At 50.3% G+C, this 22,841-nt stretch overlaps 2 long non-coding RNA genes across 2 annotated transcripts; one reads left to right on the top strand and one right to left on the bottom strand.

The window, feature by feature from the left end:
- The first annotated feature begins 747 nt into the window (after nucleotides 1-747).
- LOC308655142 lies at nucleotides 748-9,892 on the top strand. Its single transcript, XR_014023397.1, has 4 exons — nucleotides 748-799; nucleotides 3,209-3,315; nucleotides 3,412-3,581; nucleotides 9,096-9,892. It is a non-coding gene; the product is annotated as an uncharacterized lncRNA (long non-coding RNA).
- A 366-nt stretch (nucleotides 9,893-10,258) lies between these two features.
- Nucleotides 10,259-22,840, bottom strand: LOC308655141. Its single transcript, XR_014023396.1, has 2 exons — nucleotides 22,141-22,840; nucleotides 10,259-10,523 (listed from the first exon to the last, which is right to left on the bottom strand). It is a non-coding gene; the product is annotated as an uncharacterized lncRNA (long non-coding RNA).
- Nucleotide 22,841: the final 1 nt, after the last annotated feature.

Genomic DNA, 22,841 nt, shown 5'->3' with positions numbered 1-22,841 from the left:
GACCGGGCATGGTGGTGGTGGTGTACACCTGTAATCCCAGAAAATCGAGAGGATGAGGCAGGGGAATCTCAAGTTTGAGGCCAGCCTAGGCAACTCAGCGACTCTGTCTCAAAATAAGGACTGGCCAGGTAGCTCAGCGGTAGAGTGCTCACCTAACTTTCAAGAGGACCTGGGTTCGATCCCCATGAACCAGGGAAGGATCTTCTGTGGATTTCAACAGACATATGGCTCTAGAGAGTAGCCATATGGTCTTTGTGGCTCAGCAGCCCTGAAGCTTCACCTTCCTTAGCTCAGTGGCAAATCTACCCCTGTCTCCAGCTCCAGTAGCCCACAAGTTCCTGAGTCCAGGTAGAAACCTCTCTACCAGCAACTGGGAGTGCAAAGTTTCAGCAAGGAGGGATTGGAGGTTTCCTGATGGGTGGGATGGGATGGAGCAAGGGGCACTTTGTGGAGAAGCTGGGAAGAGGGGCTGCCAAAAGCAAGGCGATGAGCAGGTTCTCTGCATCAGGAGCCCCCATGGGATGGGGAAGGGCCTGCTGAGTTTGGGCCAGCATTTCAACAGTCACTGCCTTGAAGACAGAACTTTAGCTGGGAGGAGTCAGAGCATTGCACAGCCCAACCCCCTCGGGTCTAGACCAGAATTAGTCTAACTCCCCAGATTCCCCTTCTGCTATTCCTAAGCCAGCCCACAGGCCCGCCCAAAGGGGCACCCCCTTAGCCCTTTTTGTCCATTGGGCAGTCAGAGCATGCACCTCACTTTGGCCCTGACCCCTAAACGGGCTCTTCATCGCAATGACAGGTAATGAGAAAACCACTAAAAGAGGAGAGGGGTGGCAGGGACCTGGTTACAAGGGGCAGGATGCAGGGCTGAAGCTGGCAGGCTCTCCAACCCTGTCCTGTCAGTGCCCAGGAAGAGGTAAGGGGGTATCTGTTTCCCTCTGGCCTTGGTCCCCTCAATCCTACCCCAGAGAAGGTAAAAATGGCGCCGACTTCCTGATAGGGAGGTTTCTGGCCTGAGGATGGAGAATGGCTTCCAGCAAAACATTACTCCCTTCCTCCCCCAGGCTTCACGGAGTAAAGCTAAGGTTTGGAGGTGGGAGGCATATTTCCTGTTGAAGGGAAGGGGTGAGGTCCTGGAGCTCAGTGAGCACCAACAGTGTACTAGGAGCCACAGCCAGGCTGGGCTCCCAGAGGACTGCGGTGGGGCAGAGGCAGAGGATCTGTCTGGCTTAGGGGTGGCCCTTGCTCAAGTTCCTAATGGGTCCAGAGAGGGTGGATGGCCCACAGTGAGTTGAGCACCCAGTGAGTGGGAATGAAGGGGAGGTGAGAGTGGGGAAGGGGGAGGCTGGGGAGGAAGCCTTCTGTGAGGGAGGGGCTGGAACCATATCTGGAGTCCAGACCGCGGGTCCCTGAAGTGGGGAGATGGGCAGAGAGAGGTCGAGGAATTGAGGAGAGGGGCAGCTACCCTGGCTGGTGTCTCTGCTCCAGTGCCAGATCCTGATGGGGCAAATATTTACCCGGTGACAACGGTTGCTAAGCAAGGAGGAAGGAGGAGCAAGGCCGGTAGCTGGAGGCCCTTCCAGGCTCCTCCCATCCCTCACAAAAGACCTAGAGAGGGTGAGCCCTGGCACTGGCTCAGCCCGGCAACCCCGCCCTGCTAGCCCAGCCATACCCGTTCATGCACGCACATCTCAGGGTCTTCTCCCCTCCCAAGCCCAAGCTGGCAAGAGGCCAGAAGGCTGGGCTAGGGGCAATTTAGTCCCGTGCTGCCAGGCCTTCCCCCTACCCTGGGACAGCTCTAGAGACTTGGGCCTTGCAAAATGCCACCTTCCCAATCCACAGTTCAGTGGGGGATGGAAAGGGGTGGGGCCAAGAAGTCAGGATATGATGAGGGAGGGGGCAGTGAAGGACCCGGCCAAGATGTCCCAGGCATGGAGGCTGAGCAGGAGGAAGGGAAGGGGAGGGGAACAAGGCTGGTGGAGCCAGAGAGGGGTCCTGAGAGGCGCTCCCCATTCTGGCCCCTGGGCAGAGGAGGGGGAAGCACAAGAGAGGGGAGGGTGGGGTGTGCTCAAATGGAGCCAGATGTGGCCCATGTGATGTGGGTTGTCTCTGGCATGGGCACAGCAGGGGCAGGATATGCCACTGCAGTTGGAAAGGATTAGTCAGAAACTGGGGGGGCATCCCCCCAGAGGGAGCAGGATAGAGGGACAGCTAGCCTAGGACCCCTTTACCCCGCCCAAAGGAAGCAGATGAAGGGATAATCCAAGGGCTCAGGGCCTGCAAGGAGGGGCTGGCTAGGGCCATGATCTGCCTTCCCATCCGTTTCTCAAGGGGACCACTATCTGCTCATCATCCTCAGGGTTCCCACTCATTTCTCTGGCTGATCCTGGGTTTCTATATGCAAAATGGGGATCCTGACGCCTCTTCCCAGGGCTGCAGGAGGTTGTACCTGACAGCAGATGTGCTAAGGGTGTGGCCCAGGGCCCAGAACACAAGAGGGATGGGCCATGCCATCATGCTCTTTTTCCTCTCCATGTGTTCTCTGCCTTGCCATCTCCTCGGGGTGAGGCCTCTCCTCTTAGAGCTTCTCCCTGGGCGTCCACAAGTTCCACCCTCAGCCATGGGCCCTCTGCAAATTGGAATGCAAAGACAAGAAGGACGTGGGGGCAGAGAAGAGGTTCCTAGAGCCCAGGGCTTCCTGGCACCAATGGAAGTTCTCAAGTGTTGGAGGCTTGGCCAGAATGACCACAGAGATAAAGTCCCCAGTCCTGCTGCAGTCCCCATGGGTCCACCTAGAAGCAGGGGTAGTTGAAAAGAGAAGAGACTAAAGCTCTACCCCAGGAAGGTCCTCCCAGTAACCCTACAATAGCACAAGCCCAGAGGGAGAAGCGAGCCGAGGGGGAAACAGAACACAGGACTCTGTGCTGGGGAAGCAGGTCCAAGCTGGCAACCAAAGGACTGTTGTTTTCCAAACTTCCATTGGAAAGTTTGAAAAATACACATGGAAACGTGACTCACTGCCCCCTCCCCAAGTCCCCCCTTTCCTGGTTTCTGTGATTTTTCTCCCAAGAGTTAATTCAAGTCACATTTTCACACAGAGGGAGGGCAAGGAAATGGCTGAAGGAGGCTGAAGCACTTGGGGAGGAGCTGGAAATGGAGATGTGTGCTGGGGCGGGTGGACAAGGGCGCCATGACTTTCCCACTGCAGAACCGGTGGGGGAGAATTCTGCCTTCAAACACACTGACACTCAAGGGTGGAGGTATGAGACAGTCATGTGACCACCATCCAAATGGAACCATCTTGAAGGTGCAGTAGTAAGACAAGATGAACCCTGTGGTGCTCATAGTCTCCCATCCAGAGGGGCTAAGATCAGGACTGAAAGGTGGGTGCTCTGCTTGCCTTGTCTACAGCTTGTCCATGGCACCCTGCTGTCCTGTGTGCTCCAGGCCCGGGGAGTTACTTCCTGTTCCAAGTTACAACTAAGGCCAGAGACCTCAGAAGTTGGGAGTGGGAAACTCCCCTGAACTCACTCACCTCCAGCGCCCCTCCCAACATGTGTCACCAAGGAGCAGGCACACAGGTATGTGCCTCCCTGTGAGCTGGGGAAGATCCAGGAAAGCCTGCCCCAACAGGGTATCTCTGGGCCAGGAATTTTCAGTCTGTTCCAGAGAGGCTGGGGAGAGGGAGGGCCTGGTACTGGGCTAAGGGTGAGTAGCCTTCCACTCTCAACAATTCTTTTTTATTTAAATTTTTTAATTTTTTAATATTTTATGTTTTAATTGTAGTTGGACACAATACCTATATTTTATTTATTTATTTTTATGTGGTGCTGAGGATTGAACCCAGGGCCTTGCACATGCTAGATGAGCGCTCTACCGCTAAGCCCCAGCCCCAGCCCTCTTGACAATTCTTAGAGGAGGACTCAGGCATTCCAAGTGGGTGTCAAGCTCTACCACTTGCCATCCCTTTTTGATGTCCCAGATGATATTTTTCCTTTTTTGGAGTGCCTCAGATTGCACATGCTAGGCAAGTGCTCCACCACTGAGCCCCAGCCCCAGCCCCAGCCCCAGATGGAATTCTTCATTCTTCCCAACACCATCCTGGCCCCATTCAGCTTCCTCAGACTTATCCACTCTGTCTCCCACAGCCAAGGACCCCCAAGTTCTGTAGCTCTTCCTACAAAGTCTCTCTCCCTCTGAGCTTGCCTCCAGCTCCCTGTTCTGAGCACCTAGCCTCACCTGGGTGCCTGCAGGCACCTCCCACCTGGCAAGGGCCCCCACCCTTGCCTGGATCTCATCCTACCCCCCCCACCCCCAGAGATGATCTTTCCAAAAGAAAAACCATGTCATGTTTCCACAAGACTTCAAATCAAAGTGGATCTCCATTGTATCTGGGATACACTCCAAATCCTATGACCTGGCTTGTAAAGCCTGCAGTGCCAGCCCCATCCCTTGCTCTCTAAATGCCAGTAATTCTGACTTTTGCTTCTTCTAAGCCAACCTTCCTGGACTTAGCATATACCTTGCCCTTTGGCCAACTCCTATCCATTCTCCAGGGTCATCTAAAAGTGCCTGGATCAGGTGTCCCCACTGAGCCTCCAACGTCCCTTGTCCCACAGTAGTGATGCTATGTATATATATATGTCTTCTCCCATGAGGGGACCTCCTTGAGGGTTAATGTTTTGTGAATCTGGTGATCTTCTCTATTTCCAGCACCAACCACAGGCCCTGGTGCATGTTAGGAACTCCGTACGCATTTGTTTTTGTTTTTTGGTACTGGCGATTGAACCCAGGGACACTTAACCACTGAGCCATATCCCTAGCCCTTTTTTTATATTTTATTTAGAGACACGGTCTTGCTAAGTTGCTGAGGCTGGCTTTGAACTCTTGATCCTTCTGTCTCAGCCTCCCAAGCCGCTGGGATTACAGGCATGCACCACCGCGCCTGGCCCTATCAAAACACATTTAGCCCTGTGAATATATATCTTCCTCGTAGCTCCCTCATGAATTGGCCCCTTCAAGGGTCGCAATTTCTCCCTCTACTTCTCCTACGCAATCCATTCTTCATCACCTACTTCTCCCCTCACTGCCTTCATTCACTTGAGCTCCATGTGTGCACTGCATCTAGGCCTCTCTGGGCTCGCAGCCTGGGGCATAGTCACAATAACAATAGTAATGAAGCTACCTATGTGTCAGGGCTTGTTCTAGGCTCTTCCCATCCATTTGATTCCAAGCTGGAGCTAAAAGAAAAAAAAGAGGTTGGCCCCAAAACTTGACTTATCTGATGGTTTGGGATGGATCTTTCCAGGAGCTGGTAATTCTGTAGACAACTCTAAGTAAAGGAGATAGGTATATGCTAGGCCTTCAATAAATGTTTATCAAAGGAAGGAACAATATAATTGCTTACCTTTATAGCAGGTCCTATACCTAGTAAAACATAAACTCCAGGAAGCCCTGGGAGGTGAGCATGGCAAGGTCATTATGTTCATTTTATTGAGGATTCCAAATGAGTGAGAAGGAACTGCTTCCAGCTGCACAGGTGGTAATGGCCTCTGGTCCAAACTGCCACTCCTCTGAAGGATAGGCAGAGGGGTCTGGTGTGGCACAGGGCAGAGAAGAGCTGTGCCAGGCTGGGGGAATCTTTTGAGACCATCCATTCGGTGATTTCAAACCTCATTGGGCATCACAATTTCTTGAGGGAGAGGGCCTTCAAAACTGCCAATGTAAACTGGGCAAGGTGGCACATGCCCATAATCCCAGAGACTTGGGAGGCTGAGGCAGAAAGATCGCAAGTTCAAGGTCAGCCTCAGCAATTTAGTGAGACCCTGTCTCAAAATAAAGAACTGGGGCCGGGTGCAGTGATGCACGCCTGTAATTTCAGCAGCTCTAGAGGCTGAGGCAGGAGGATCAGGAGTTCAAAGCTAGCCTCAGCAACACCGAGGTACTAAGCAACTCAGTTAGACCCTGTCTATAAATAAAATACAAAAAAAAAAAAAAAAAAATTAGGGCTGGGGATGTAGCTCAGTGGTTGAGTGCCCCTGAGTTCAATCCCTCCCCGCCAAAAAAAAAAAAAAACAAAAAACTGGAAATGTAGCTCAGAGGTAAAGTGCCCCTGGGTTGAATTTCCAGTACCAAACAAAACAAAGCCAAAAATAAAAAAACTGCCAAAGGAGGTGCTGCCTTCAGGGCAGAGGTGGCTCAGAGGTAGAGCAAGGATATGTGTCTATTGGTACTGAGAATTGAATCCGTGGGTGCTTTTACTGCTGAGCCACAGCTCCAGTCATTTTACTTTTTTGTTTTGAGACAGAGCCTCACTTAATTGACCAGGCTGGACTCAAAGTTGAGATTGTCCTGCCTCAGCCTCCTGAGTTGCTGGGATTATGGATGTGTGCCACTGCGTCCAACTTAGAGCGCATATTTAACATGCTCTGGGTCCTAGGTTCCATCCCCAGCACCACACATACTTTCACATACACAAAACCTGTCAATGACCAAAGTCTTGGATATTTTGATTCAGTGATTGTTCTGGGCTGAGATGGGAATTTCTCAATAAAAAACAACACTTTTAGGGCTGGGGTTGTGGCTCAGAGGTAGAGCACTCGCCTAGCATGGGTGAGGCACATGCTAGATCCTCAGCACCACATAAAGTTGAAGACATGTGTCCACCTATAACTAAAAAATAAACTTAATAAAAACACTTTAACCTGTCACTTTATAAATGAAGACGCTGAGTTTGGAGAGGGAATTCTAAACCAGCTAATAGTTATTGAGTGTTTACAAAGCCAGCCACTGTTGTGAATAGCCGGCACAACGGGGACCATCATCAGTTCTTTGGCTCAGGTGAGAAAACAAAGCACTCCAGCATCTCACAACCAAGAATTGGAGGGCCTGGGATTCAAACTCTAGAGACCTAGCTTCAAAGCCTACATTCCCCACCTTGACCCCATGGCCGTCCACGCCAAAGTCACAAGGAAGCTAGTGGTGGAGCCAGACCCAGATCCCAGGTCTCATCTGGGCAGAAAAGTCAGAGAGCTTGTCAAAGGGGGTGAACTGAAGTCAGGGAAGCTGCAGTGCAGGAGAAGGCTGTGATGCTCCCCCATCACAGGGTGGAAGGGCTGTCCTGCTAGGAGGCCATCTTCCTCTACTTCCTCCCCCTCCCAAGGGGAGCCCTGACCAGTCCCAGCTGAGCTGTCACCCTCCCTGTGCTAATTGAAGCAACCTCTTAATTCCTGATGACTTGGAAGCAATTAAGCCCAATTAGGGAGCCAGCAGCTAATTAGTGCTCAGCTTCCCACAGCCTCTGGGCACCCCTGGGGTCTGCAGGAACCTGCTGCCCACCTCCCCACCCCCATCCCCAAGAAGGAGGATTACGAAAGTGTGGGGCAGGTTGAAAGTTCATGCTCTTCTTTGACTCTCCCAAAGATCAAAGGTTGAGCATCTCGGTTTACCCCCCACCTGTAGACCATATGGCAGCTCTCTCAGGTCCCACCAGACACGACTTGCCTTCCATGACAACCGACAACATTCATATCACTCCATAGTTCACAAGTATTTGCCTCAGCCTCCCAAGTTGCTGGGATTACAGGCGTGTGCCACCGCACCTGGCTCACCTCCATGATTCCTGATGGAACATGGTTGACAGGTGGGACATGAACTGGGCACCTTCTTTTCACATGCTACACTGTGCCAGCTTGTTCCATTTAATCTGCTTTTTCTCTCTGTGCTCACCTGCCTGTTTCTGTTCCAGAGAACCCAGCACCAAATTCAAGAAGTTCCTTCTGGGATCAGAGCACTTGGAATCTGCAGGCAGGGAATCTAGTTCACTCTTCCATCACTTGCTCTGTGACTTAAAAAAAAAAAAAAAAGATTGCCTTTTTCGGGCCTCAGTTTCCACATCCACAGAGCAACAGGACCAGACTGAAAGATCTCTCTACTCTTTTTAGTTCTTGTTTTCCTTCCAGTGCTGGGGATTGAACCCAGGGCCTTGCCCATGCCAGGCAAGCACTCTGTCACTGAGCCACATTCCCAGTCCTTAGATTTTTAAGGCCCTTCCAACCTCCATCCATTTTGCTACAGGAGAAGAAAGAACGAGGGGTTGGGTTTCCCTCTTGCATGTCATGGAGGCCTAGGGTGTGATGGGGATACCCCGTTGGTACTGAAATTGTGGGGGCCCCACAGCTGAACAAGAATGAGATTATTCTGATAGGGACTAGAAGAAGCTGGGAACCCCCAGGTTCCATTAGGGGTTGGAGTTTGGGGGTAAGCAGATATGACGATTACGAGAATATCACTCACTCACACACGCACACAGATTGACACGTACTCCTGTACTCAGGACCAGGACAGAGAAAGTGAAAAGGGATGGATGTTCGGGCCTATTCTCTTGGTCTCGAAGGCAAATAGAAAGTAGGCTGGATACAGTTTCTTGCCTACATCAGAAAGGCCGTTTGCCAGCCTCCCTCCCTCTCAGTGTTGGGCTCACGCAGGACAGGCAGGCAAGCAAGGCTGGGGGAGATGGAAGGATCCTTTCTCCATGTCCTTAGAGGCCTGAGCTATACCCTATGTTCCTCTTCGTCCTTTTCTGCTTTCTGGGTCTTCCCAAGAGTGCTGAGTCAGACTATCCTGTGTGCTAATCCTGGTTCTGCCATTCATATACCTACCTATGTCACCATGACACTTTTCTTTAAAATAGGGGATGACAGTATTTCCACAAGCATGTTGTGAGCAATGAGAGACGTGCGTACATGTGTGGAACAGAGGGTGGACCCTGTGGGGGCTCAGTTCCTCCATCCTTCAGGTCCCCTCCCAGGCACAGCAGAAGCCCAGGGGCCAGGGTTGGGAGACTGCAGGAGCCACAGGGCATCCGGTCCCCAGCACCAGGGTCCCTCTGCAGCCTTCCCTTTCCTGTGATGAATCACTGCTCATGGGCCCTGGGGACCCAGGAGTCCCCAGCTTGCCACAAACACTACCGTTGTCATGGAAACCAGGCCTCCCCTTCCTCTTTGGCTGATTGATTTCACCGCATGGCCTCCCACACTGTGGTTCCTAGATCTCAGCTTTTGACTCTCGATTGACTTAACTGTCTCTCATTTCAGGTCCCCAGGAGAACACCAGTCTCACCGTCACTCTCATGGTCTGCACTCACAGTCCCTCTGGCGGGCCTCTTTCCTCCACGGTGGCCCCACTCCCTTTCCTTCCAAGTTCCTCTGGGAAACTCATAGGCAAACATCTTTCCAGAGGGGTGAGGGGGTGCCTGCCTGTCATCCCAGCGACTGGGGATTCTTAAACAGGAGGATTGCAAGGCCATCCTAGGCAATTCAGCCAGACCCTTTCTCAAATTAAAAAAATTAAAACGGGCTGCAGGAGTAGCTCAGTGGTGGCGCACTCCTGGGTGCAATCCCCAGCACTGTAAAAGAAGACAAAAAGAAAACATCTCTCCGAGAGGGATGAGGGAGTCACCCCAGCTGCCTGGGGCCTGGACCCTTGCTCGGGCGTCAGGACCCCATCTGTCCAGCATCAGCTAGACCTCACAACGTTGGTGGATGAGATCAGCCAGGGCAAGGGAGGTGGCCCCGGGAAGAGACCGACAGGCGCTGGCGCCACCTGCTGGAGGGGGCCCGCGGACAGCCCCACCTTCTTCCCGATGGGCGTGTCTAGCCCTGAGTAGCAGAAGGCCCTGGCCACGTGTCCTTTCAGGAGAGAAAGTAATCCATATCTTTTGCTCACTCATTCATTCACAAGTATTTACTCAGGGCCGTCTGTGTATCCTCGTGGAACAAGTGATGAACCTTGCCAGGTGTGATGCACACACCTGTAATCCCAGCAACTAGGGAGGCTGAGACAGGAGGATTGTGAGTTCAAGGCCAGCTTCAGAAATTTAGTGAGGCCCTAAGCAGTTTAGTGAGACCCTGTCCCAAAAGAAAACATTAAAAAATAAAAACGAAAAATGGCTGGAGATGTGGCTCAGCATCCCTTGGATTCCATTCCCATACCAAAAATAAATAACTAAAAATAAAATAGGGCTGGGGCTGTTTAGCTGGCAGTAGAGCCAGGTAGTTTCAATCCCTAATTCCTGAAAACACACACACACACACACACACACACACACACACACACAGAGAGAGAGAGAGAGAGAGAGAGAGAGAGAGAAACGTTTTAAAGTGGTGGAAGTTCTCAAAAGGGGAGGCTCAGGGTCAGGGACTGGATGCACCTGACCCAGCTTGCTGTTATGGAAGGGATGATTAAGCTGAATCCTGAATAATAACAACCAACATTTATTAAGCACTTTCTGTGTACTAGACGCTGCTATGTCAGTACTTTAAATACTTTTCCTCACTAATTGTACAACAATCCCATGAGATAATTGCTAGCATTATCTTCATTTTATAGGTAGGGAAAACAGGTTCAGAGGTGCTAAGGAATCTGCAGGCGGTCACAGCTAGTAGGCAGGCTCCTTGTCCAACTACAGGCTCCTGCTTGAAAAGTCAGGTGAAGAAAGTTGTAGCCAGGGCTGGAATCGTTGGCTGTGTGGACAAAGGAGGAGAAATGGGTGAAGGGGACCAAAAAGGAACCCCCAGGCAGGCAGCAGAAAACCTAGGGAGGGACTAAATATTTCTTCTTTTTGCAGCACTGGGGATTGAACCCAGGGCCTTAGCACATGCTAGGCAAGTGCTCCACCACTAAGCTACATCCCCAGTAGAAGCAGAAGGAATTCTGAGAGGACAGAGGCACCAAAGGGTCAGAGGTCAGAAGTCAAATAAGATAAAAACTGAGACTGGACATAGCTCCTACTCACTGGGCACTCCAGGCAATGTGGAAAGTTGGGGCACAGAAACATAGGGAGGCCAGAATAGGTAGTCTCTCTGCAAAGGTCTGAATATCAGGACGAGGTCAACCAGTAGGTCATGAGTAGTCTACCAAGAATGCCTGAGAGGGCAGTTAACCATCTGGAAAGGCATGCAAGTGCCTCGAGGACACTTGGGACTGGATATAAGAAATAATTGGAGGTCTGGGGACGTAATGAAAGTGTAACAGCATGACCTCTGACCCCCAGGCTCCTGAGGGAGCTGGGATAGGGACTAGTGCAAGAAGGTGCAGCTAGAAGAGTACCTTGGGAGAGCCTGGTGCAGTGGTACATACCTATATTCCAGCTGCTTGGGAGGCTGGTGCAGGAGGATTGCAAGTTCAAGGCCAGCCTCAGCAATTTATGGAGTCTGTCTCAAAATTAAAAAAAAAAAAAAAAAAAAAAAACTTAAAAAGAGCTGAGGATAGAGCCCTGAGCAGAGCACTCCTGGGTTCAATCTCCAGTACTTTTTTTTTTTTTTTTAAATAGTCCTTAACCACTGAACAACATGCCTCGTCCTTTTTGTATTTTATTTAGAGACAGGGTCTCACTGAGTTGCTTAGGGCCTCGCTAAGTTGCTGAGACTGGCTGTGAACTCGAAATCCTCCTGCCTCAACCTCCAGAGCCACTGGGATTACAGGCATGCATAGCACCTGGCTCACTCCCCAGTACTTAAAAAAAAAAAAATGTGCCTGAGACCATCTTCACCTGCAGTGGCGAGCTGAGAGCAGCTGAACCTGCTAATATAAGCCCAGTGTTCACATTGAAATCAGCCATGGTGAGAGAATTTATACCATAGAGGTTCATATTTGCCACAAATCACAGCTTTCCCCACTCCTCTTTATTAAACATTTACCAGCATAACAATTCTCCTGTGCCAACTTCACAGAAGAGGAAACTGAAACCCAAAGATAAGGAAGGACTTATCAGAATTACATATGGAATTTTTCCCCCTTTGATCCTTTCAATCAATCATTGACTCAACAAATTTGGAGCCAGGAGCAGTAGTGCACACTTACAACCCCAGGACTTGGGAGGTTGAGGCAGGAAGATCTCAAGTTTGAGGCCAGCCTCTGAAACCTAGTGATACCTGTCTCAAAATAGAAAATAAGGACTGGGGATGTAGTCCAGTGGTAGAGCACACACCTAGCATGTGTGACACCCTGGGTTCAAGTTCCAGTACTACTAAAAAGAAAAGAAAAAGGGCTGAGGATCTAGCTTAGTGCTAGAGTATCCCTGGCTTCAATTCCCAGTACCGAAAAAAACCACTAATAATAATAATTACTATTATCATATCACGTGCCGAGTGCCTCCTCTGTGTTAGGCTTTGGAAAGAAACATCCACTGTCCTGCTGGAAGCTCTTTCAGTCTGGTGTAGCACGCAGAACATAGAAATTGGCTTTGAACACTGAGGGCTAATTACCAGCACGGGCAAATACCGGGTGCTGTATAGCCTTGTGGGGGTGCACATCCATCAGCTTGGCCAGGAAGGCTCCTCAGAGGACATGACACAGGTCTGGAGGGTGCATTCAAGACAGAGGGAAAGCAAGTGAAAGGCCTAAGAGCCGAGGGCCTGGCAGAAGCCTGCAAGCCATGCATTCCTTGTGCAAGTCTCATTTTGCCAGCAGTGACCGGGAGGAGGGGTTTACAGTCTAGATATACTTGCTGGTCCACCAGCCAAAAGCTACGTCAGTGAGTTAGCACAGTGATCGCATTCCTGAGCCCCAGTCTAGGTGTGGAAATTGAGGAATCCAGTGACAGTATAGGCCAAGCCTCTTGCAGACAGCACCCCCTGGGGGCCAGATGGGGGAGCTGTGAGAGGTTAGGTGACAAAGGGAGGGAAGACATGGAGCAGGGTGTGCGAATGAAATAGGGTAGAAAAGCAGAGCGAGAAGTTGAATATTGGGCAGCATATGTGGTGGGGAGGAAAGTATAGATGAACAGGCACAACTTCCAAAGAGCAAACATGTATTGAGCATCTACTGTGTGCCAGGCACTGGAACACAGGAGTAGACTAGATCCAGTTCTTGTCCTCAACGGAGCTTCTGATGTATTGGAGTAATAAACATAAGCAGGACGGGTGCAGTGGTGCATGCCTGTAATCCCTGCAGCTCAGGAGACTTAGGCAGGAGGATTGCAAGTTCAGAGCCAGTCCCAGCAACTTGGTGAGGCCCTGTCACTCAGCGAGACCCTGTCTCTAATTAAAATACATTAAAGGGTGGGGGGGGGGGGCAGAGGATGTGGCTCAGTGGTTAAGCACCCCTCAGTTCAATCCCTGCTACCAAATAAATAGTTACAATATAGTTCTCAGGAATGGTAAAAAAAAGACACATAAAAGTAATTCAGGGGGAATTTCTGGGGGGAAAAATGACATTGAAATGGAAGATGAAGAAGCATTATCCTACCCAGGTGAAAGGCGGAGTAACGGGAGGGAGGTTTAGGGTCAGCTGGATAGGAGGACAAGGGCCAGATCATGAAGAACATAACTACAGGAAGGAACCTGAATCTAACGGCAAAGGAAAGCTAATCCAGGGTTTCAAGCAGGAGGGTTTCATGAGTAGATTTTATTTGTTTATTAGAATATACTGGGGATTGAACTCAGGGTTACTCGACCACTGAGCCACATCCCCATCCCTATTTTCTATTTTATTTAGAGACAGGGTCTCTCTGAGTTGCTTAGTGCCTCACCATAGCTGAGGCTGGCTTTGAACTCACCATCCTCCTGTCTCAGTCTCCGGAGCCACTGGGATTACAGGCGTGTACCACTACGCCAGGCTCCCAATCCTTTATATTTTGAGATAGGTTATAACTAACTTGCCCAGGCTAGTCTCAAACTTGGGATCCTCCTGCATCAATCTTTAGAACTACTGGGATTACAGACATAGGTCACCAAACCCAGTTAGATTTCTTCCATTTATTTATTTACTTGGATACTAGAAATTAATTTTTTTGTGGTGCTGAGGACCAAACCCAGGGCCTTACGCGTTCGAGGCAAATGCTCTACCACTGAGCCCCAGCCCCAGCCCTTTTTGTTTTTTATTATTTATTTATTTAGAACTCAGGCATTTTGATTTTATTTTTGTTGTTGTTGTTTATTTTGAGACCAGGTCTCACTGCATTGGTGTGGGACTCTCTAGGTTGAGGAGGTTGGCCTTGAACTTGCAATCATCCTGTTTCAGCCTCCCGAGTTATTACAGGCCTGCACCCTCACACCCAGACAGCTAGATTTCTTTTAAATGATCTCTCTGACTGCTGTGTGGAGAGTGGACTGAAGCAGGCAGGGGCAAGGCAAGGACAGAGGCAGGGAGACCAGTTACAGGCAATTTCAGACATGGTGACAATGGCTCACATCGGGAGGGTATCAGGAGCAGAGCGTAACAGGAAGTTAATGGACATGGGATTTTTATTTCTTCTTTTGTTTGGTACTCAGAATTGAACTCAGGGCCTTGCACATGCTAGACAATTGCTTTACCACTAAGCCACATCCCCAGTTCTTTTTTTTTTTATACTTTTATTTTATTTATTCATTTTTATGTGGTGCTGAGGATGGAACCCAGTGTCTCACATGTGCTAGGCAAGTGCTCTGCCACTGAGCTACAGCCCCAGCCCCCAGGCCCAGTTCTTGGGAAATGTTATTGAGGTTTGTTAGAGAGAACTTGTTGCTAGAACGGATGGGAGGAAATTAGGTGAAAGAGAGGACTCTGAGAAGGCTCCAGATTTCTGGCTTGAGCAACCAGGTGGATGGTGATGTCATTTACCAGAAGCTGGCGGAGGAGCTAGTTCAGACTGGTGGAAACAAGAGCCAGAAATTGGGCTTGCAGTTCCCAAACCAGCACCTGTTTCCCTGCGGGGGTTGCTGGGAGGAGGCACGGAGAATTCAGGGCAGAGGAAAGGGAGTACAAGGAAGAAGAAGGGCAGAAAAAGGGAAGAATAGTAACAATACTAGCCTATGCCAGGCACTGTGCTACATGCTTTATATACGTTCAGTGAAATTCTCACAACATGATCATCTTTCCTAAATCAGCTACCTCAAACCCTTCCACCTTCAGATCCTGCTTTTTTTTTTTTTTTACTTAAAAAAAAAATTATTTACTGGGCTGGGGATCTACCTCAGTTGGTAGAGTGTTTGCCTTGCATGCCCAAGGCCCTGGGTTCAATTCCCAGCACCACCACCACAACAAAAATTATTTATTTATTCAGCGGTATTAATGATTTAACCCAGGGGCCTCTACCACTGAGTTAGACCCCAGCCCTTTTTATTTGAAGACAGGGTCTCATTAAATTGCCAGGTTGGCTTTGAACTTGCAGTCCTCCTGCCTCAGCCTCCAGAATCACTGGGATAACAGGTGTGCACCACTGCTATACTGGGGATTGAACCGAGGGCCCTTTGCTTGTTAGGTGAGTGCTCTGCCATGAGCTAAGTTGCCAGCCCCATTTTATTTTTCTTTGTAGCAACTATCACTGCCAGAAAGGACATTGTCTATTTGTTTACCATTCCCTCCCCTCCCCCCATAGAATATCGGCTCCATGAGAGGAGGGATTTTATATGTCTTGTTCTCTGATATATCTCTGACGCCAAAGCAGTGCCCAACATAGCAGATGTTCACTATATATTGACTGACTGGTGAAAATCTTTAAATTCTTGTTAGGTAGGGTTTTTTTTTGTTGTTGTTGTTATTGTTTGTTTTGATACCAGGGATTAAACCCAGGGGCACTTAACCACTGAGCCACATCCCCAGTCCTTTTTTAACTTAGAGGCAGGGTCTAGCTAAGTTGCTGAGGCTGGCTTTGAACTCGCAATCCTCCTACCTTAGCCTTCCGAGCCACTGGGATTACAGGCGTGTGCCACTGTGCTGGGCATTAGGTAGTATCATTTCCCTTCAGACCCAAGTTGGTTGGACTTGGATGCCTGTTTCCTTAATTTTTTCCCCTCAACAGTGACTCCCAGGGGGTTAGGGGGGAGCTAGACAATAAGCCAGTCTAAACAGCTGGAGGGGACTCAGGATGACCCAAGGAGTTGATCGGACCCACCAAGATGCCCACCACCTGGGTGTTCATTCTAAATCAGGAATAGACTGATAGCTTGATTGCCCTATCCATATTGGATGTCCATCAGAAGCTGGAGAGGGCCAAGTGGAAGCCTGAGATGATATCTGAGGAGTGTAGGGTAGAGCATGGAGCCCTAGCTCAGCAGGGGAAGAGCACTTGTGCCCTAGGGTCAGAACCCAGCCAGGGGCCCCCTCCTGGTAACTGGCCTGCAGTGCCATCTGGTGGCCAAGGCTCAAAAACACGTTTTTTGAACCTGTCCACTCCAGGGTCTACAAAAAGCTAGCCACCTACCTAACCAGCAAGACTCCTTGGCCACCTCTGCCACCAAGCTCCAGATATCCCTCCAGTTCTCTCCCTTAGAATAAACCTCATCCATCCTTCAGAGGCAACATTGGATACTTCATCCAGGAAGCCTCTCCAATCTGCTCCAGCTCCACAGTGGATTCCTTCACAGCCTCCAAGCACTCACTGGGTATCACTGTCTCTGGGGTCCCAGGCTCTGACATCAGAAAGCTCTGGCTTAGACCACTGAAGTCTCGACTTACCGGCTGTATGACCTGGGCAAGTCACTTGACCTCTCTGAGACTCAGGTCTCTCATGTTAAGCAGAGAGACAGCAACTCCAGCTTCAAGGAGTTATGAAGATTAAAGCTATGAAGTCTGAAAAGACTAAGCAAAGATCCTGCACCAAACAGACATCCAGGAAATAGCAAGTCCTTTCCCATCCTCTGTCTTCCTCTTCCCTTTCCTGAAAAGGAAGTATGATGGAACCGAAGGCAGAAGGGAGTCACAGGACCTGAGTTCTCTAGGCCTTCATCTCTTCTGTAAAATGAGGCCATTAGATAATGAATGAACTATTCATTTACCCACTTCCTCACTCAACTTCTATCCCCACCACCCATATAGGGGATGGACCCCAAGGGGGTGCTGTACTACTAAGCTACATCCTCAGCCCTTCCAATTTTTTCTTTTCTTCTTTTCTTTTCTTTTCTTTTTTTTTTTTTAAATTTTGACACAGGATTTGCTAAATTGCTTAGGCTGGCCTCGAATTTGCAATCCTTCTCCTTCAGCCTCCTGAGTTGCTGGGATTACGGGCGTATGCCATCATGCCCAGAACTCATTCAATTTCTATCCCAGCTGGGCATTCTATGCAGAATATCCTGTTCTATACATCATATCCATCAATTCATCTGTGCCAGACTTTTTATTTTATTTTATTTTGTATCAGGGATTGAACTCAGGGGCACTCCACCACTGAGGCACATCCCCAGCCCTATTTTTTTGTATTTTATTTAGAGACAGGGTCTCTCTGAGTTGCTTAGTGCCTTGATGGTGCTGAGGCTGGCTTTGAAATTGCAGTCCTCCTGTCTCAGCCTTCAAACTGCTGGGATTATAGTGTGCGATACCACACCAGGCTCAGACTGGGCTTTGTCCTTCAGAATCCCCTTCTAATACCTAGCACACAGTGCCTGAAACAGAGAGAGCGGGAAAAACTGCCCTCCACAACCCACCAAAGTCATGTTTACCGCCTATGTGCTCGCGCACACACACGCGCGCACACACACACACACACACATGCACAGAGCAGCCAGGAGAGTACCCAGCCCTGTCTGGCTCCAGGTGTCCCTCCCCCTCCCTCTTCCCAGCCAGAAACCAGAGCTGGCGCCACTGGGTGAGGAATCTAGGGACCAACTGTCACAGGCTCCAGTATCACCTGCCTCCTGGACGCCTGAGTCCAGCCCTGAGTCCCACAGGGATCCTGTCAGCCAGCTGTCCTGGGGGGCCCAGGCTCTACCCCAGCCCCTTGGAGCAGCTCTCCCTGGGGAAATCAGACAGTGCAGGGGACCTGGGGGGTAATGCTGGGATAGTCCCAGAGGAGGAGCAGACATGTTTGTCTGTCCAGGTCTAAAGTGCAGGCTGGGCCGACCAAGCTCTTGGAGATGAGATGAACCCTCCCTAGGATTAGGGAGGGACAAGTGTTAGGTGTAGGTCCCCAGCCCTTGGTACTTAGTGTGTAGACAGCAATAACAGGTGCTCAGAGGACAGAAGGGACAGGACTCCACAGACAAGCACGGCCTGGGTTTCCACAGCTCTCCTGTCCTCTAGCCTCCTACAAACCTCTCTTCACCGCGTCACCTTTCCTGCCCTGCGGCCAGGCCTGTGTGTGTGTGTGTGTGTGTGTGTGTGTGTGTGTGTATGAGAGAAAGAGATAAAGAGAGAAGAAAGAAAAGAGAGAAGAGAGAGGCAGACAGACAGAGTTCGCCTGCATGCCAGTGCATAATGGGAATTATTTTTGGAATTATCCGCTGTTTGGCTGGTCTCATTTTATTTCAGAAAGTTGACCTAGAACTGACTTCAAGTGACACATCATGGGTCAGACTCTTCTCCAGCACCTAGCACATCCTATAGGAGCTTTTTTTTTTTTTTCGGGGGGGGGGGAAGGAAAGTGGAAATCCCACAGGCAGATGGAGCCAGGCGGATGGAGCATGCCTGTAATCCCAGTGACTTGGGAGGCTGAGGCAGGAGGATCGCAAGTTCCAAGCCAGCCTCAGCAACTTAGCGAGGCCCCAAGCAACTCAGTGAGACCCTGTCTCTAATAAAATATAAAAAAGGGCTGGGGATGTGGTGAGGTGGTTAAGTGCCCCTGTGTTCAATCCTTAGTACTACCAAAAAAAGAAAAGTGACTGGCTAAATGAATGAATAAAAATTAACTAGTGAAAACCACAATCTATCTAAAGTCAACCGCAAGGACAGAATAAGAAAGGCCAGGAAACTGACACTGACTGAACACCTGAGAGGAGCCAGGTATTGGGCTAGGGACTTGGCATATGATTTTCATCTTAGAGGTGAGGAAATTGAGGCTCAGAGGTACAGGACTCCCCAAGGTGGCAGAACTAACTAACAAACAGCATGTTTGGCTCCAGAGCCCTGTCCCTTCCTCTTACACTTTGAAATTTTAAAAATGCAGTTATACTTGGGGCTGGGGCTGGGGCTGGGGCTGATCGATAGAGCGCTCGCCTAGCATGCATGAGGCCCTGGGTTCAATCCTCAGCACCACATATAAATAAGTAAATAAAATAAAGGTATTGTGTCCAACTACAACTAAAAATAAATAAATAAAATATTGTGTCCACCTACAATTAAAAACTAAATTTAAAAAAAATGCAGTTATACTTAATGCATCCTTACTGCTGGGTGTGGTGGTGCATACCTGCACTCCCAGCAACACAGGAGGCCTTAAAGCAATTTAGCAAGACACTGTCTCCAATTAAAGAAAGGGGGCTGGGGCTGTAGTTCTTGATAAAGCACTTGCCTCCAATGTGTGAGGCACTGGGTTCGATCCTCAGAGTTCATCTATTTTATTTTTTCTTTTTTTAAAGAAATGCCACAATAATTTAAATACATACATACATACACATATACTCACTGAACCTCTGCTGTGGACAGGGTAGGTGCTCAGTGCTGGGGCACCCAGGGTAGGGGATACAATAGTTAAGATGAAAAGGCTAGCTGGGCACTGTGGTACATGCCTATAATCCTAGCAACTAGGGAGACTGAGCCAAGAAGATCGAAAGTTTGAGGCCAGCCTCAGCAACTTAGTGGGGCCCTAAGCAACTTAGTGAGATCCTGTCTCAAAATAAAAAATAAAAAGGGCTGGGGATGTAGCTCAGTGGTACAGTGCCCCTAAGTTCAGTCCTCGGTACAGGTGTATGGGTGTGAAGGTAAGAGGGCTTAGGGTGTAGTTTAGTGGCAGAGCACCCATCTAGCATGCTTAAGACTTCTGATCCCATCCCCAATACTAGGGAAGGAAAAAAAAAAAGAGGAGAGATAGTTTGGTCCTCCAAGGTCCTCAAGGAGAGAGACATGCCACCTATATACCTTTCTGTCATAAGGCAAAGAGTAGGGGTATTTTTAAAGTAAGGCCTTCTGCTCTCATTGCCATAACCTTAGATTGAGCAGGCAGGGGTGGGGGGAGAAGAGCCCCTGGATAGCAAGGTGGCTTGGGTGTAGCCTGGCTGGCAGGACTGTCAGTGGAGGGGGAACTGAACAAAGGAGCCCATTGGCTTCAGGAAGCAAATGAGAAGCTTGGGAAAAACCTACCCTGCTGGTAGTCTTGGCAGCTCTGGCGACTGAGGCAGGGGGATTGCAAGTTCAAAGCCAGCCTCAGCAACTTATTGAGGCCCTGAGCAACTCAGTGAGACCCTGTCTCTAAAAGAAAATATAAAAAAGGGACTGGGGGTGTGGCTTAGTGGTTAAGGGCCCCTGGGTTCAATCCCTGGTACAAAAAAAAAAAAAAAAAAAAGGCAATAAAACAAAACCCACCCCAAACCTGCCTCCTCTAGGTGCCCACCCTCAGGTCCCTCTGTGTTAGGCAGTCCCCCACATGACCTGGAGGCACATGCTACACACACCTCGTACACCATGCCACACATCTAAGTATGCGTGCACGCCCACCAGCATGTCCTGCCCTCCGGGTGCCAGGTTCACACAGGCTCCTCTCCTGCCTTGGAGGATATTTGCCTGCAGTCGCAGTGTAAGCCCCAGGGTGGACATTTACACACTCAAAGGGATGATTTTTGCTTGTTGGATCAGTGATGTGGGCCCAGCAGGGACTCGCCTTGCCCACCTCGCCCTTCGGCCTGTCCCTTCCCCACTTAGTAGTCATGCCCACTCACACATACTTGTTTCTGCCCTTTGTTTTCCACCCTCCAAATCCCCATGGCTTCTTTGGTCATTAACCTCCTGCTTTAATTGGCTTATTGGGGAGGAAAGCAGAGGTAGGGCAAATTCAGGGTGGGTGTCTGGGGGGAATCTCATTTCAACAGGGACAGGAAAGCGTAAGCCATCTGGTAACCCTACAAAAACACCTGACACACAATAAGTCCTATGCAACTATCTGCTCTTTCCACTAATGTGAAAAAGGGTCACCTAGTCTTCAGTATAAACTTCCCCAGATGAGAGCCCTGTAGTCTCCAGTACCAAGGATCCTCCAATCCAGGTTTTTGGGGACAAGTGTCTGAAACAGTCCACTCTCCAGGGCCCTCTCTTTCCCATTCTTCCTCTTCTACTCCTGCTTGATGGCAATAGCACCCAACCCCACAATAAGATTTGTTGTCATCTTCTGTTAAACCCTCCATCCAGGGAACACCCTGCCCCAACTCTGGAGAATTCTGGGGTTCTGGGTCCAGGCTTCTCCTTCCTTGGATCTGCCCAGCAAAGGAGAAAGAGCCCTGCAGTGTGGCAACCCCTCAGCACCTCCAGGGATCCCACCCTTTCCTTGGTGTGCAAAGTCAGTGTTTCCAAGAATCAATTGAGGGAACTGAGTTTAAATTTGCTTAGCCTTTAGGGCCTCAAAGTGCACGGGTCTATGAGGTCATGTCACCCATTTCCCTGCCTCCAAGAAAACTAGTTCAGATTTCAGTACCCAAGGCACTCTAGAAAAGGACACCTTATCACTGTGGCTCACCCACTCATTCTTTTCTTTTTTTAGTTATATATAACATTATGATACATTTTGACATAATCACAAAAGCGTGGAATATAATTAGCTCTAATTCAGTCTGCAGCATTTTACCCCCTCCCCTTTCTATCTGCCCCTGCTCCTGCTCCTCTCCCTCTACTGATCTTTCTGTGATTTATTTATTTATTTTAAAATCAGTGTATTGTGGATATATTTGTTGTTGTCACCCACCCATTCTTATAAAACTTTTGGAAAGTCTAATCTCAAGCCCTCAAGCTGCAGTGTCATTCATTCTCTTGGGAAAGACCCAGAGATAAAAAACGGTAACAAAAAAAAAAAAAAAAAAAAAAAAGCCGAAGGCATGGGGTAAAAGGGAGAAGACAGTACTGCGTTGCACCTCAACTTCCCCCAAATGCCTCCTGAAGGTGTCCAACTGTCTGATTCAAGCCTTTCAAAACTTATTTTCAACTCTCACCAAATTCCCAGCTTCAGAGGGGCTAAACTAACGGGTGTTCAGCTGGACAGAGGCGAGCGAAGCAGAGTGGACTGAAGCTTGGTGTTGAGAAGCAGATCACCCCCAGACCGGGTTCCCAGCGCAGGCCCGAAGGAAGCCTGGGTTCCCGGCAGACCCCGTCTTTGCTCCCTCGGTCGGCTACACCCGAAGTTCAAGGCCTCACCAGGACTTTGGCCGCCTCGCGGCTCTCCGGCCCCTTCTCCCTCGTCTTCCTCCCGCGTCACTCCAGCTTCCCCGCCCATTCCACGGCTCGGAAGGACGCGGACTAACTCACCTCCCAGCCGGCGCCTCTGAGATCTCCGGGACAGGGGGGCCGAGGGGGCGGGAGGGGACAGTCTGCTGCTTAAGGATGGGGAGCCCCATTCTCGGCCAAGGGCCCACGCCCAGCCCGCACCCCCTCCGGGCCCACGGAGCGCCGAGGCCGGTCCTCCCCCCATCGCGGCTGCGGGCTTTGTCTGCCGCGCCGAGAACCTCTCCCCGCGGCCGGGCCGACTCGACTCCGGCGGCGGGGAGGGGAGCGCGAGGGAGCGGGCGGGGAGGGGAGGAGGGGAGAGGGGAGCCGCAGTGACCGAGCGGGGACCGCTCCCGCCCCGGCCCCTTCATTACCATAAGAAAGAGGGCCCGGACGGGCCGGACCGGGAGGGAGCCGCGCGCGAGGGGGCGAGGAGCGACCGTCCTTTTCACACCCGTCTGTTTCTGCACACTGTCCCCTCTCCCCGTGTCCGCCCCCAGGAAAAATTAGGGACCTCGACTTCCACCCCACCCCTAGCTTTGCCTGGGAGCGGTGGGTAGAGAGCCAAAGGCACATCCCTACCCGCCTCGGGTCAAGGAATTCGTCCCCGCGCCCCGAGGGCGGGAAACTACAACTCCCGGCATGCCCCGGGCGCCCCCGGCGCGCCCCCCTCCCGTCAGTTCCATGCTGCTCCATCCAGTTCATTTAAAACAAAAGAGTTTGAGCGCTGGAAGGGGCTGGGC

The sequence above is a fragment of the Spermophilus citellus genome, assembly GCF_964194105.1.
Source record: "Spermophilus citellus genome assembly, chromosome: 9".
NCBI classification, from domain to species: domain Eukaryota; kingdom Metazoa; phylum Chordata; class Mammalia; order Rodentia; family Sciuridae; genus Spermophilus; species Spermophilus citellus.
Note: the sequence above shows the minus strand (reverse complement) of the source record. Positions and strands in the feature narration are given on the sequence as shown.